Source organism: Silurus meridionalis, chromosome 4 (assembly GCF_014805685.1).
Source record: "Silurus meridionalis isolate SWU-2019-XX chromosome 4, ASM1480568v1, whole genome shotgun sequence".
NCBI lineage: Eukaryota > Metazoa > Chordata > Actinopteri > Siluriformes > Siluridae > Silurus > Silurus meridionalis.
Window position 1 is genome coordinate 846,899 of NC_060887.1, and position 15,093 is coordinate 861,991.

Consider the following 15,093-nt stretch of genomic DNA (forward strand, 5'->3'; position numbering starts at 1 on the left):
CTCACTCGTGGAGCTTTTATTCATTAGTTATTTATCCAGTTATCATCTGTTAACCTGTTATTTCAACAAAACCAGATTTTCAATTCATTTTATTTGTATTGCGTTTTAACAATGAACATTGTTTCAAGCAGCTTTACACAGATAATGTGGTGATAAAAATAAATGAGATGTTTATGTGTAAGTTTGTCTCTGATGAACTGCCGACTATCTCCCGAGCGGCATAAGGAAGAAACCTTGAGAGGAACCAGACTCAAGAGGAACCGTCTCATCTGGGTTTCACTAAATGTCCATTTATTACAGCTAAATGATGTTGAGGTGAAGTGATGATCAGATACAAACTGTAGTCCTGAGTCAGTGTAGCAGACTGTTAACATAAACTACAGTCCAAATCCCAACCCTCAAAACTCCTGTTCTTACTCTGTTTTGTTTCTCGTGGACTATTTCAGCCTGGGGTCGTGCGTTTTTGGACACTTTGTTTTTGGTTTTTCCTACGAGTACATTGTATTTTACCTGATAGTAGTAGGGCACTGTTTGATCTAAAATAATGAAAGTGATGAGACGGAACTCTTTGTACAAATAATTACACACACACACACACACACACACACACACACACACACACACACATTATGTGTTCCTAATTAAGTGTTTGCAATACATGAACACAATTAGTATCATTGTACATACAGTAACATGGTCATTTTTTAAACATATGCATTAAAGACTCCTAATATAAATAATACAAAATTACATATATATAAATATCGAAAATGGCCCTGAATCCTGTATGTACTGTAGATGTTTTGTTTGAAGTGTTGTGATCAAGATGAAATCCTGCAGGTTATTTGGGTTTGTACTGTGCAGAGTGGGCTTTCAGTCCTAATGCTCTTAAACGTCGAGACACTGTATGACGAGACAGATCCTTACCCTGTTCAGCACTGAACTGGTGAGCAATTCCAGCTGCAGTGGAAACGATTGCCCATTGAGATCCTCCGCAGTATCCTGTCCTCTCTTGTATTTGTCTTCCATGGACGACCAGCCTTCTTGCAGACTTGAATGAGTTTGTGATGTTGTAAAGATTCAATATTCTTGAAATCACATATTTGGAACGACCAACTTGTCTTGCTATGGCTGATAGGGTCATTCCTTTGGCCTTCATCTGGACAACCTGCTGTTCAGTCACTTTAGAACGCCCACCATCTTGCAGAGTCAGTGAAACTGGAAGTTAGGCTGCCAGTTAAATAGAGGTTAACAGATAATCAAGAAATTAGCACCAGGTGCCAGATTACACAAATAACTGGAAGGTATCTGAAAGTGTTCTCTAATTTTGATCAGTGTGTTTTCTGCAAAATAATGTTTTTTAAATGCCTTAGTTATTTTGTGGAAAAGGTGTTCTGGTAGCATGGTATAGACAGGACAAAAACTCCTTCAACTGAGCAGTGAAGATGACATTTTTCAGAATTGTTCAATTGTTTATAAATTGTTCTCTGATTTTGATCCCCAGTGTACATATTTTCCTTCAATAAGTCTGGAAATGCAGCCATTACACTCTCTTTATGCCCTCGTTTTCAGTCCTAACTATAATGATGTTCATAACAAAACTGGCATGAAGAAACGTGTTCACGCTTTATTCACTTTCCTGTGATGTAGCTTCCTGTGTTTGACTTGTTTGCCGCAAGTTCCGTGTTTGTATTTTGTTGGCATTTTCAAACTAAACTTTACTATTTATATACCTCTTTTCCTCTTTAAATCAACCTGAATAGTATTTTGTCTTCCTGACTTGTGCCTGTAGCTCATTAACTCGACTACCACTAGTGTTGACTACATTCATTGCCTCACATTTTTCCTAAATCTGTTCGTGATTATAAGCACTATGTCGGTTGTGTGTCTGCCTTTGAGCACAGGTGAGGACCTTTGAGTTGTAAACGGTGGAGTTGGAGCTGGAGGCTTTGGAGAAACAGATTTGCGATCTACATGCAAAGCATGCCCAGCTGCGAGAGTGGAAAGAGGTGCTGGAAACATTACGGACGGATGCTCACTCGTCCCAGGTAAATTCTTGAAACTAATGCTCCCAGCACCTCAACTCGCTTGTCTCTACTCTGGTCCAGCTCACCTACTACGCCCGCCCAGGTATCGTTCCCTCCGGGCACCACGGACCCTTAATAGACTTAATAATATCCCACATGGAGCAGACGTCACTGATATAGATATTTTACCTCAGAGTGATGACATCACAGGCCATTACCTCATACTGTACCAGAGGTGGCAAAAGTACACATCCTTTACTTAAAAAAACTAAAGTGGCTTCTGCATCATAAAAGCTGTTGTGTTGAGCTCTTAAACATGTTCCTTTCACAGCTGAAGTATGAAAACTATCAACAATGTAGAACAGAACACGGGTTAGCTTTAGCTTCTAGCTCCTCAGGCATGGAGCTTCTGGAGGTGTTGCTATCGCAGTAGATACGAGCTTCGAACCAGAAATACACAGCTTACATTAGACTAAAAAGTTTTGTCTTTATACTCAACTAAAGTGAAATAATGAGCATATTTCCACTTTGAGAACCTCGTCTTGCTCGCCTCGACTCGCCATTACTGGCGCACAGACCTGAATAAACAGAGACACGCCCACAGTGCGTGTCCAGAGAGAAGTTTAATAATAAAAAGCATGTTGGTTTAATTACAAAAACAATTAATGCTCCAATGTTTGGAAAAGATCTCTAAAAGATCCTAACATTTGATGTAAACCTTGATATTGAAGACCCAAAGGTCCCTAATGTTTGTTGACAAATAGTGTTTTACATAAAAGAATCAGCTTTTATTTTACCAAAGGTTATGATCAAATCTTGACATGTGGATTCGATTTGATTATAAATCTTAATGTTTCTATTTATTAATTCATGGAGCCATAAATCTTTTTGGCAAATTTCCATCAAATTTTGAAAATCTTCAAATGTTTCTTAGTTGCTGCTAATCGCTGCTGCTTCTTGCTGCTGTTTGTTTGTTTGGTGGTTGTCAATGAGATACTCAAATTTGTATTATGACATCATAAAATCGATTCTGTACAGCACTCTGGTCACATGACCAGCTGGAGACTTGAGTCCCAAAGCACTTAAAGCAAACACACTGCAAAATATTATTTTAATACAAAATTACCTTCAAATATCAATCTAGAAAAATGGCCCTGAATCCTGTATGTACACAAAACAGACAAATGAATCTCATTTAAAATGCTTTTAGTGATTCTACATTCTGTTTATATGAAGTGTTTCTGCAGTTTGCATGTTAATTGGCTGGATGGAGCTTTTATTCATTAGTTATTTATCCAGTTATCATCTGTTAACCTGTTATTTCAACAAAACCAGATTTTCAATTCATTTTTATTTGTATTGCGTTTTTAACAATGAACATTGTTTCGAAGCAGCTTTACACAGATAATGTGGTGATAAAAATAAATGAGATGTTTATGTGTAAGTTTGTCTCTGATGAACAAGCCGGTGCCGACTATGGCGAGAAAAAACTCCCCGAGACGGCATAAGGAAGAAACCTTGAGAGGAACCAGACTCAAGAGGGAACCCGTCCTCATCTGGGTTTCACTAAATGTCCATTTATTACAGCTAAATGATGTTGAGGTGAAGTGATGATCAGATACAAACTGTAGTCCTGAGTCAGTGTAGCAGACTGTTAACATAAACTACAGTCCAAATCCCAACCCTCAAAACTCCTGTTCTTACTCTGTTTTGTTTCTGCGTGGACTATTTCAGCCTAGGGGTCGTACGTTTTTGGACACTTTGTTTTTGGTGTTTTTTCCTACGAGTACATTGTATTTTACCTGATAGTAGTAGGGCACATGTTTGATCTAAAATAATGAAAGTGATGAGACGGAACTCTTTGTACAAATAATTACACACACACACACACACACACACACACACACACACACACACACACACACATTATGTGTTCCTAATTAAGTGTTTGCAATACATGAACACAATTAGTATCATTGTACATACAGTAACATGGTCATTTTTTAAACATATGCATTAAAGACTCTAATATAAATAATACAAATTACATATATATAAATATCGAAAATGGCCCTGAATCCTGTATGTACTGTAGATGTTTTGTTTGAAGTGTTGTGATCATGAAGATGAAATCCTGCAGGTTATTTGGGTTTGTACTGTGCAGAGTGGGCTTTCAGTCCTAATGCTCTTAAACGTCGAGACACTGTATGACGAGACAGATCCTTACTCCCTGTTCAGCACTGAACTGGTGAGCAATTCCAGCTGCAGTGTGGAAACGATTGCCCATTGAGATCCTCCGCAGTATCCTGTCCTCTCTTGTATTTGTCTTCCATGGACGACCAGCCTTCTTGGCAGACTTGAATGAGTTTGTGATGTTGTAAAGATTCAATATTCTTGAAATCACATATTTGGAACGACCAACTTGTCTTGCTATGGCTGATAGGGTCATTCCTTTGGCCTTCATCTGGACAACCTGCTGTTCAGTCACTTTAGAACGGCCCACCATCTTGCAGAGTCAGTGAAACTGGAAGTTAGGCTGCCAGTTAAATAGAGGTTAACAGATAATCAAGGAAATTAGCACCAGGTGCCAGATTACACAAATAACTGGAAGGTATCTGAAAGTGTTCTCTAATTTTGATCAGTGTGTTTTCTGCAAAATAATGTTTTTTTTTAAATGCCTTAGTTATTTTGTGGAAAAGGTGTTCTGGTAGCATGGTATAGACAGGACAAAAACTCCTTCAACTGAGCAGTGAAGATGACATTTTTTCAGAATTGTTCAATTGTTTATAAATTGTTCTCTGATTTTGATCCCCAGTGTACATATTTTCCTTCAATAAGTCTGGAAATGCAGCCATTACACTCTCTTTATGCCCTCGTTTTCAGTCCTAACTATAATGATGTTCATAACAAAACTGGCATGAAGAAACGTGTTCACGCTTTATTCACTTTCCTGTGATGTAGCTTCCTGTGTTTGACTTGTTTGCCGCAAGTTCCGTGTTTGTATTTTTGTTGGCATTTTCAAACTAAACTTTACTATTTATATACCTCTTTTTCCTCTTTAAATCAACCTGAATAGTATTTTGTCTTCCTGACTTGTGCCTGTAGCTCATTAACTCGACTACCACTAGTGTTGACTACATTCATTGCCTCACATTTTTTCCTAAATCTGTTCGCGATTATAAGCACTATGTCGGTTGTGTGTCTGCCTTTGAGCACAGGTGAGGACTCCTTTGAGTTGTAAACGGTGGAGTTGGAGCTGGAGGCTTTGGAGAAACAGATTTGCGATCTACATGCAAAGCATGCCCAGCTGCGAGAGTGGAAAGAGGTGCTGGAAACATTACGGACGGATGCTCACTCGTCCCAGGTAAATTCTTGAAACTAATGCTCCCAGCACCTCAACTCCGCTTGTCTCTACTCTGGTCCAGCTCACCTACGCGGCCCGCCCAGGTATCGTTCCCTCCGGGCACACCACGGACCCTTAATAGACTTAATAATATCCCACGGAGCAGACGTCACTGATATAGATATTTTACCTCAGAGTGATGACATCACAGGCCATTACCTCATACTGTACCAGAGGTGGCAAAAGTACACACATCCTTTACTTAAGTAGAAGTACAGATACTCATGTTTTAAAATACTCAGGTAAAGTTAAAGTACTGATAACTTTCACTTGAGTAAAAAAGTATAAAGAAGTTTTGGCTCTGACATGTACTTAAGTTAAAAGTAGCTGCTACTTCTACCTGTTTTAGTGTCACGTTGGTAACTGAACCTCACATCATATTAATATTAGGGGTGTCAATCAAATTAAATATTTAATCTCAACATAATCGCACATTTCGCACAGAGAGCGCCCCCTGTCTGTTTACTTTATTTTACAAAGGCACAGCTTTACTTCTTGTTGTTTTCTGCCTGCTGATTCTTAGCTCAGTAAACTAGTCTACATCTGTGGTGAGTGAGGCAGGACATTATACACCAGTGGATTGAAAAAGATGCACAATGACAGGAAATGGTTTGCTCGGTAAAAAAAAAAAAAATATTGACATTTAACCAAATCAATGGATTAAAACAAAGTAACGAGCCGGTTTTGAAAATGTAAGAAGTAAAAATGACAGATATTTGTGTAAAAATGTAATGAGTGAAAGTAAATGTTGTCTGAAAATATTCCAGATTCCATGGTGTAGCAGTCAATCAAAAACAGAAAATCAGTTTTCAGCCAACGACCCTGCTTCAGTGAAGAAAGACCTGAGAGACATGGTGCAGTCATAAAAACCTGGAGCATAACACGCTCAAAACAGTGGAGATGATTGTGACATTTGAGTCAGTGAATTTTATAAGTTTAATTTATATTTTTCCAGTTAGATTTTGAGAGATATGTTTCTATTTATGCACATTGGACATCAACCTTCTCAGCAACAGGTTCCATAGTGTAGCGGTCATCACGTCTGCTTTACACGCAGAAGGTCCTGGGTTCGACCCCCAGTGGAGCCATGCCCTTGAGTCTCTGATTCTAATTTTGGAATGCTCTTCCTCCATTTCTGTTTCAACCACAATGCAGAAACATGCAAAACTGTTTATTTATTTCCAGGATTGAGTAACAATTTGTGAGTAATATATAAACCTCACTCATGTTTGCAACCTGCATGGTTCCACTGGAAGGACCTTCTGTGTGTAAAGCAGATGTGACGACCACTACCCTATGGATCCACACAATCATCTGCACAGCATAAATGAGCAGAAATAATGATTCAGGCAATATGTTTTCCAGATTGCAACTATACAGTTTTGGGAAACTTGTTCCCAATGTACCCTCAGCTTTCTGTTCTCGGTTGAGAGGAATACAAGTGCTTTTCTAATACTGTATGAGAGTGTGTGATCTGGAGTCTGTGCAGCGGCTGCTGTTCTCACTCTATTTATTCCAGCTCTTTTTTAAAGTCGTGTTACATCCTCGATGACTTCAAACTTTACTCTTTACACTATTAATACAGTTCTAAAATGAATTGTATTGATGTGTATGAATCATCTTGTACGAATTGTATGAATGAAGAATATTAATACATTTTTATTCACTCTATGGTGCTCGGTGGTCAGGGATAAAAACACACAGCACACATTATGACGCGTCCACTGCAAAAAATATCCGTCAAAATAAAGAAATAAAAGCATGATTTAAGAAGAAACTCTACAGACTAGAAACAAGTCAAATGATTTGCCAGTGCAGTAAAATAATTACACTTGGTAAGATTTCTTGAAATAAGAAGTGATTAAAGCGATGCTGCAGCACACGTTGTCTGAGCAGCTTCTGCACCTGACACGAGGACTCGACTTCTAATGGACCCTTGTGAGGTCTGTTTCAGGATGTTACTGATCTTCTTACGCCTCGGCATCATGGTGGAGTCTCCTGTCATCAGAGAGTCTTTACCATGAGGTGCCATGAAGAACATCCAGTGGTCAGTATGAGAGAATTGAATAACAGAATAACATTGGATTTTTTTTTTTTTTCCATTTAATAAATTTTAATTTCATTTTTCATTTTCATTCATGTATTTTCATTCATTCATGTATTGTACAATTCATTAATTTTTCATTCATGTATTTTGCTCTTGTTGTGAAGTGAAGTTTGTGTCATTGCTGCTACACTGTGCATCTGAACGATCACGACTCAAATCTCACAATAAACTTTAGGGTTTTATCACATTTTCTACTTTCATTCATCTGATTGTCTCCCCAGTGTCCAACTGCTCCATGGCTTTGTGTATCAGTCACCTCACAACTATAGCAAAGAGTTTTATTATTGGAGTAAATTCCAAGTGATTCAGTGCTTATGCTCAGAGACTGACCTGATTTTTTTCAACTACTGCTGAATGTTTGTTTACATTCACAATATTCATTATTATATGCACATTATATTCCACATGGATCGTGCAGTACAGTGTACAAGTTGTTAATAACATTCTTGTGTATGTTTCTATTTTCTTTATAGTGATTAATCTGTAGGATATATAGATATATAGATAGATAGATAGATAGATAGATAGATAGATAGATAGATAGATAGATAATATAGATAGATAGATAGATAGATAGATAGATACAACTTTATTGTCATTGCATTGTACAGGTACACAGCAACGAAATGCAGTTTGGCATCTACCAGAAGTGCAAAATGTAGCAGTTGTGCAAAAAGTGCAGATAAATATCTAGCATATTTACAGTGCAGATAACTATCTGGCATATTTACAGCAGTGGTATATATATGAGGTATATACAGTGAATAAATATAAAGGCTATGAAGGTTACAGATCACAGGGTTATGGCAGTAAGGAGTAGCAAGCTGAATAAACAGTCTACTATATATAAAAAATATATATATATAAATATATACACATACATTATGTATGTGTATCATATAAATGTCATATAAATATAAATATCATATAAATGTGGAAATCTTCATATAATAATCATAAAATTTATAATTTTAGAATATAAAAGTATGTTTAAATGTAGACCTTTAGGTACTAAAGCACCCTATTGCAATAAAGTATTATTATTATTATTATTATTATTATTATTATTATTATTATTATTATATTATAATGACAAACTGTGATTATAAAATGAACATGAAATAAGGCTGTAATACTGCACTGTATTTAACTGTCGAACCAGATTTATTCTAGTTTTAAACATATTGATAGTCATTTTATTTATTTTTGTTGTATTTTGATGTTTTCAATTTCATTTCAGTAAATTATGACTTTATGTTTTTAATTTATTACCCAGTAAAGCCTTGATATTTATAAATGTGTATTTAAAACACAGATATTTTAAAAGAATAATACATCAAAAGATCTAATATCTACCAAACTACAAAAATCACTCAGTGTTGAATTGAGGTTTTGGACATTTATTCCAGCTCATAAATCCTATAAAACATGCAGCATTAAAATGAACTTCCAGCAGATGAACATCTCATAATACTGTCTGGAAGTGAGAAATGTACAGGTTGTTTTACTCCATACACATGAACTTACTTTGATCAGAAACACAATCATACTCCAAATCAATTAATCAATAAAGTCAATAAAAGAATCCCAAACTGCTGTGTGTCTTGTCCTCGCTATTAATGACGTCATTAGAGCTCCACTACTTCTAATTACCTGCTGTGACAGTGAGCTCTAATACATCACACTGCCACCTACTGGTCATTTATGATTCTGCAACATTCATAGAGTCACTCGGTCAGCTTCGGTTCTCAACTCGGATTCACTCGCTTTATACACAGTTTACAGCCGTTTTATCTTATTTATGACTGTAATATCGCTCTTCTCTCAGGAACAACAGAAAAGCTGTGAAGACATGATATTTTATCCGCTCTTTACCTCTGTAATGTGCGCATGCGCATAGTGTCAGGTTAAGAGAGACCGGGTTACGTCACAGACGGAGGGCGGGCATCTCCTGTGACGTCACAGTAAGGCAACATTTATAATTGGGAAGGCCTCTGTTTCTCTCATTTCCGAGGTTTTTGCTTGTGAGTAAAGAGGCATAAACATGGAGCTCTTCAGAAGGTTAAGAGAATTTTTTCAAAGCAGAAGAACAAAGAAAACTAAGCAGATTGCTGAAATGAAGGAGAAGCTGGAGCACATGGAGAAAGTAGAAAGACTTGGATGCATTTTCTCTTCTAATGATAGAGAAGATAAGAAGTGATTAAAGCGATGCTGCAGCACTCGTGTGTCTGTTTTGTGAAGCAGCTTCTGCACCTGACGCACAGCACGAGGACTCGACTTCTTTAATGGACCCTTGTGAGGTCTGTTTCAGGATGTTACTGATCTTCTTATCGCCTCGGCATCATGGTGGAGTCTCCTGTCATCAGAGAGTCTTTACCATGAGGTGCCATGAAGAACATCCAGTGGTCAGTATGAGAGAATTGAATAACAGAATAACATTGGATTTTTTTTTTTTTTCCATTTAATAAATTTTAATTTCATTTTTCATTTTCATTCATGTATTTTCATTCATTCATGTATTGTACAATTCATTAATTTTTTCATTCATGTATTTTTGCTCTTGTTGTGAAGTGAAGTTTGTGTCATTGCTGCTACACTGTGCATCTGAACGATCACGACTCAAATCTCACAATAAACTTTAGGGTTTTATCACATTTTCTACTTTCATTCATCTGATTGTCTCCCCAGTGTCCAACTGCTCCATGGCTTTGTGTATCAGTCACCTCACAACTATAGCAAAGAGTTTTTATTATTGAGCGAGTAAATTCCAAGTGATTCAGTGCTTATGCTCAGAGACTGACCTGATTTTTTTCAACTACTGCTGAATGTTTGTTTACATTCACAATATTCATTATTATATGCACATTATATTCCACATGGATCGTGCAGTACAGTGTACAAGTTGTTAATAACATTCTTGTGTATGTTTCTATTTTCTTTATAGTGATTAATCTGTAGGATATATAGATAGATAGATAGATAGATAGATAGATAGATAGATAGATAGATAGATAGATAGATAGATAGATAGATAGATAGATAGATAGATAGATAGATACAACTTTATTGTCATTGCATTGTACAGGTACACAGCAACGAAATGCAGTTTGGCATCTACCAGAAGTGCAAAATGTAGCAGTTGTGCAAAAAGTGCAGATAAATATCTAGCATATTTACAGTGCAGATAACTATCTGGCATATTTACAGCAGTGGTATATATATGAGGTATATACAGTGAATAAATATAAAGGCTATGAAGGTTACAGATCACAGGGTTATGGCAGTAAGGAGTAGCAAGCTGAATAAACAGTCTACTATATATAAAAAAATATATATATATAAATATATACACATACATTATGTATGTGTATCATATAAATGTCATATAAATATAAATATCATATAAATGTGGAAATCTTCATATAATAATCATAAAAATTTATAATTTTAGAATATAAAAGTATGTTTAAATGTAGACCTTTAGGTACTAAAGCACCCTATTGCAATAAAGTATTATTATTATTATTATTATTATTATTATTATTATTATTATTAATATTATAATGACAAACTGTGATTATAAAATGAACATGAAATAAGGCTGTAATACTGCACTGTATTTAACTGTCCGAACCAGATTTATTCTAGTTTTAAACATATTGATAGTCATTTTATTTATTTTTGTTGTATTTTGATGTTTTCAATTTCATTTCAGTAAATTATGACTTTATGTTTTTAATTTATTACCCAGTAAAAGCCTTGATATTTATAAATGTGTATTTAAAACACAGATATTTTAAAAAGAATAATACATCAAAAGATCTAATATCTACCAAACTACAAAAATCACTCAGTGTTGAATTGAGGTTTTTGGACATTTATTCCAGCTCATAAATCCTATAAAACATGCAGCATTAAAAATGAACTTCCAGCAGATGAACATCTCATAATACTGTCTGGAAGTGAGAAATGTACAGGTTGTTTTTACTCCATACACATGAACTTACTTTGATCAGAAACACAATCATACTCCAAATCAATTAATCAATAAAGTCAATAAAAGAATCCCAAACTGCTGTGTGTCTTGTCCTCGCTATTAATGACGTCATTAGAGCTCCACTACTTCTAATGACCTGCTGTGACAGTGAGCTCTAATACACATCACACTGCCACCTACTGGTCATTTATGATTCTGCAACATTCATAGAGTCACTCCGGTCAGCTTCCGGTTCTCAACTCGGATTCACTCGCTTTATACACAGTTTACAGCCGTTTTTATCTTATTTATGACTGTAATATCGCTCTTCTCTCAGGAACAACAGAAAAGCTGTGAAGACATGATATTTTATCCGCTCTTTACCTCTGTAATGTGCGCATGCGCATAGTGTCAGGTTAAGAGAGACCGGGTTACGTCACAGACGGAGGGCGTGGCATCTCCCTGTGACGTCACAGTAAGGCAACATTTATAATTGGGAAGGCGTCTCTGTTTCTCTCATTTCCGAGGTTTTTGCTTGTGAGTAAAGAGGCATAAACATGGAGCTCTTCAGAAGGTTAAGAGACTTTTTTCAAAGCAGAAGAACAAAGAAAACTAAGCAGATTGCTGAAATGAAGGAGAAGCTGGAGCACATGGAGAAAGTAGAGAAAGACTTGGATGCATTTTCTCTTCTAATAATAGAGAAGTTAACAGAAGAGAAAGAAGAGAAAGCCATTCTGCTACAGACGGTGCAAAAGCTGGAGGCTACTTTGGCTTCTAAACGCAAGCAGCAGGAACAGGACATAACTGAGAGAAGCCAGAGCTGGGCAAGAGAACAAAAACAACTGGAGGAACGTGTTGCTCAGCTTGAGTTTATTTTGGATCAGACCACCATGGAGCTCCAGTCTTCCCTGAAAATCCATAAGGAACTGGAGAAAACTGTAGAATGTGAGAGAGAGAGCTGGACGAGAGAACAAAAGAAAGTGGAGGAACATGTTGCTGAGCTTGAGGTCACTTTGGAACAGACCACCATGGAGCTCCAGGATACTCAGAATCACTGTGAGAAAGTAAAAAATAGTGCAGAGCAGGAGAGAGATCATTTGATCAGAGAGAAAGAGCGACTGGAGGAACGTGTTGCTCACTTTAAGCCCACGTTGGATTTGAAAGAAAAACAAGAGGATGAAAGAGAGAAAACTAAACTTGACATAGAGGAGAGGAACAACTTACAGCTTCAGACCAACAGGGGGCTCCAGGATACCCAGAATCTCTGTGAGGAAGAAAAGAAGACTTCAGAGAATAAAACAGATCGTTATATGAGAGTCCGAGAGCGATGGGAGGAAAGTGTTGATCAGCTGAGACAAGAAAACATTCAAAAGAAAAGGAGAAATACTTTCTGTTTCTCTTATGGCTATTTATGATAGTTTTACACTTATAGTCAATAGTATAAAGCTGAGTGTAAAGCTATTGTATCTTGTAGATCGTCTTGTCTTTTAATCATTTTTTATTTCTGTCTTTTCAAAAACTTTTTTTAATCTTTTTTTAAATCTTGATTTTAATCTTTTTCTACAAAGAGTCACAATAAACACTATTAACAACCATTATTTTTGTCTTCCTTACAAACGCTGTATGACCTCCTCATGGATTTTTCCACTTAGTTTATATACCTCTTGTGGGGCAGGGGGCTGTGGCTCGGGGTCATAATGCTGAGGGGGAGGGAGGTCAGGAGGGAGAGGGAAACTGGTCCTCAGTGCCACATTGTGCAAAACACCACACACCCTGTGGTGTTGTACACTTTTGTACCCTCTTGTACACTTTTTCCGGGTGGTATAGAAGTCTTCCACCTGAGACATCCAGAGCTCCACATCTGCATTTCAGGAGGTGAGGAGCATGTAAAGGGGTGAAGCCTCTGTCACCTGTCATATTATAGACTACATCAGGACAATGTTTACAATTTCTACATGTTGTTAAAGTCACCAAGAAGCCAGTCATCACGTCCTGCAGCTGCCTGTAGTCTGTTCCCTACACTGCTATGTGTCAGGATAAAGGAATCATGTGCTGAAGCAGGTCAGTGTGCCACAGTGAAGGAAAACCTGATGTATCGACTACCCACCTTAATAATAACATCCAAAATGACAGGCATTATGACACTCAGGGGCAGATACCAGACCTATAGCAGACCCTGTCTGCCATTTCCCACTAGAAACAACCTGTTGTCATTAACCCCAGAGTGGTGAGGACCTGTATTTGGACGGGGATGGCATGGTTCTGGTGTGTTTCCCTCTGTAGTACTGGACCCAATTCAGCACATAGATCCAGGAGCACAGCTGTAGGAATCTAAATCAGCTTATTAAGCAGTCATCATCAGGGGCCAAAAAATTATCATGATCCCTGGAGACTTTTTTTCTCTTTAATCTTCCATTGGCACCGCAGCATTTATGATTTATTACAGCTCATTATGGAAAGATAAAATAAACTGATATTTGGTCCTGTGCCATGAACATAAAAGCAATAATAGCTACAGAAAAGCTCCTGCTTCCCTCTGTAGCGGTATTTAAATCCCATTTAAAATGCTTTCAGTGATTCTACATTCTGTTTATATGAAGTGTTTCACAGTTTGCATGTTAATTGGCTGTATGGTGCATTTAAGAGCATTTTAGGTGAATTTATGAACCACATCTGTCTGGAAAAGACACGTGTCCAAATACTTTTGACCACACAGTGTGTATCAGCTGAAAAGCAGCAGCTTCGGATCAGTCACGTTTCCACTGGGATTCAACTCTGAAAGATCACTTTTGATTTTTATTATATGAAATATTTAATATTCTTCATTTGATATTATTTAAATTATTAATACAGTGGAACCCGGTTATGTCGATGTCCTAGGGGGTCGCCAAAAAGCATCGAGGTAACCGATGATTGAGATAAACGAAAATCAAAATGGCGGCAATATATTAACGTGCTTGAAATTTCTTTATGTACATGATGTGTGTTAATAAATGAGAATGTGCATGCACGTGTTTTTGAAGAGTTTATCTGTCAGGAATCCACCTGCCACGCCCCCTTCGGCCCCCTTCAGCATGGCAGGTGTTTTCTCTGCCACTTTCTCTGAAGCTCCCGCTTCATTCGCGCACATATGGTGCTCGTTTATCATCATCACCAGCTCCTATTTAAACTTTCACACTGTCACCGTCCGTTATTGTTGGTATATGTTGGTTCACGGCGGTCGTTGTTATCGCTCATGTGTATCCCGGTACGTGTCTTCCCACCGGCACTCTCTCAACGGCTGCTCTTTTCTTCCCAAAGCCGCGCCGCACCCCTACTAACACTACAAACACTAGCACTAACTAACAGCAGAGATTCACCAGTATACAATACAACACCTGTAGCAGCTGTAAGGCTTGATTTTTCCGCCACTTCCGTGAGTTCTTCTGCGGCTGCACCGAGATAACCGACGTTAAATGGCAAATTTTTCCCCCCTTGTGCTCGAGATATTAGGGTTCGGCGACATAAAAAAAGTCAACATAACTGATAAAAAATGCTTAGAAAAAGCACTTATATATATATATAACAGCAGAAACAGAAA

The 15,093-nt window shown here is 37.3% G+C and overlaps 1 protein-coding gene and 1 non-coding gene across 3 annotated transcripts in view; one reads left to right on the forward strand and one right to left on the reverse strand.

Moving 5' to 3' along the window:
• LOC124384638 (eukaryotic translation initiation factor 4 gamma 3-like) overlaps positions 1-15,093 on the reverse strand; it is a 1,295,064-nt gene that overhangs the window by 483,975 nt on the left and 795,996 nt on the right. The gene's annotated exons all lie outside the window — the stretch shown is intronic.
• trnav-uac lies at positions 6,446-6,518 on the forward strand. Its single transcript has one exon. It is a non-coding gene; the product is annotated as a tRNA-Val (tRNA).